At 44.6% G+C, this 1,783-nt stretch overlaps 1 pseudogene; it reads right to left on the reverse strand.

The window, feature by feature from the left end:
* Positions 1-205: 205 nt before the first annotated feature.
* Positions 206-1,783, reverse strand: LOC127234178 (elongation factor 1-alpha 1-like; annotated as a pseudogene).

Genomic DNA, 1,783 nt, shown 5'->3' on the forward strand with positions numbered 1-1,783 from the left:
GGCATTTTTCTTGTTATTCTTATTAAACTTATATTTTAATGGGTCTCAAAATTCTATGACAGATTTTTGGTCAAGTTGTTTCCATTAAAACATACTGATTTTGAAAATTGATAACTTAAAACTCTCTCTCTCTCTCTCTCTCTCTCTCTCTCACACACACACACACACACACACACACACACACACACACACACACACACGGTTCACAAAGCATTCTCCTTTCCTCCTGAAGGTTTTCTGATGCATTGTTATCATTAACCGGTCTTTCACTATTAAACTTAAATGGCCAATTGAGACAAACAGTTCTGAGACTGTTCTTCCACCACTGATTAAGACTGGGGTGGCAGGTGTTAGGGATAATATTCATTTAGCCTTCTGAGCTTTCTGGGCAGACTTGGTGACTTTGACAGTTCCAGCAGCCTTCTTGTCCACATCTTTGATGACACCCACAGCCACTGTCTGCCTCATGTCACGAACAGCGAAACGACCCAGTGGAGGATAGTCAGAAAATTCTCAACACACATGGGCTTGCCAGGAACCATATCAATGATGGCTGCATCACTGGATTTCAAGAATTTAGGGCCATCTTCCAGCTTTTTTTTTTTTTTTTTTTTTTTTTTACTAGAATGACAATCGGTCTTTTCTTTAAGCTCTGCAAACTTGCATGCTATGTGAGCTGTGTGACAATCCAGTACAGGCGCATAGACAGCACTAATTTGGCCTGGATGGTTCAGGATAATCACCTGAACAGTGAAGCCAGAAGCTTCTATGGGGTGGGGGTGGGGGTGTCATTTTTGCTGTCACCAGCAACATTGCCATGTCTGACGTCTTGGACAGACACGCTCTTTACATTGAAGCCCACATTGTCCCCAGGAAGAGCTTCACTCAAAGCTTCATGGTGCATTTCAACAGACTTTACTTCTGTTGTGACATTGACTGAAACAAAGGGAACCACCATTCCAGGTTTTAAAACACCAGTCTCCACTTGGCCCATGGGGACAGTCCCAATACCACCAATTCTATAGCTGTCCTGGAGGGGCAGTTGCAGTGGCTTGTCAGTGGGATGAGTTGGTGGCAGGATACGATCTAAAGCTTCCGGTAGAGTGGTACCTCTGGCACTGCCATCCTTTCTGGTGACTTTCCATCCCTTGAACCAAGGCACACTAGCACTAGGCTCCAGCATGTTGTCACCATTCCAACCAGAAATTGGCACAAATGCTACTGTGTCAGGGTTGTAGCCAATTTTCTTAATGTAGGTGCTGACTTGCTTCACAGTTTCTTCGTATTTCTTCTGGCTGTAAGGTGGTTCAGTGGAATCCATTTTGTTGACACCAACAATGAGCTGTTTCACACCCAGGGTGTAAGCCAGAAGGGCATGCTCACGGGTCAGCCATTAGGAGATACCAGCCTCAAATTCACCAACACCAGCAGCAACAATCAGGACAGCACAGTCAGCCTGAGATGTGCCTGTAATCATGTTTTTGATAAAGTCTCTGTGTCCTGGGGCATCAATGATCATCAGATAGTATTCCCTGGTCTCAAATTTCCACAGGGAGATGTCAATAGTGATCCCACGCTCTGGCTCAGCTTTCAGTTTGTGCAAGACCCAGGTATACTTCAAGGAGCCTTTTCTCATCTCAGCAGCCTCCTTTTCAAACTTTTCAATGGTTTGTTTGTTGATTCCAGCACATTTATAGATCAGGTGGCCGGTTGTGGTGGACTTGCCTAAATCTACGTGTCCAGTGACAACAACGTTGATACGAGGAGTCTTTTCCTTTCCCAT

This window comes from Phodopus roborovskii, unplaced genomic scaffold, assembly GCF_943737965.1.
Source record: "Phodopus roborovskii unplaced genomic scaffold, PHOROB, whole genome shotgun sequence".
Classification (NCBI taxonomy): Eukaryota; Metazoa; Chordata; class Mammalia; order Rodentia; family Cricetidae; genus Phodopus; species Phodopus roborovskii.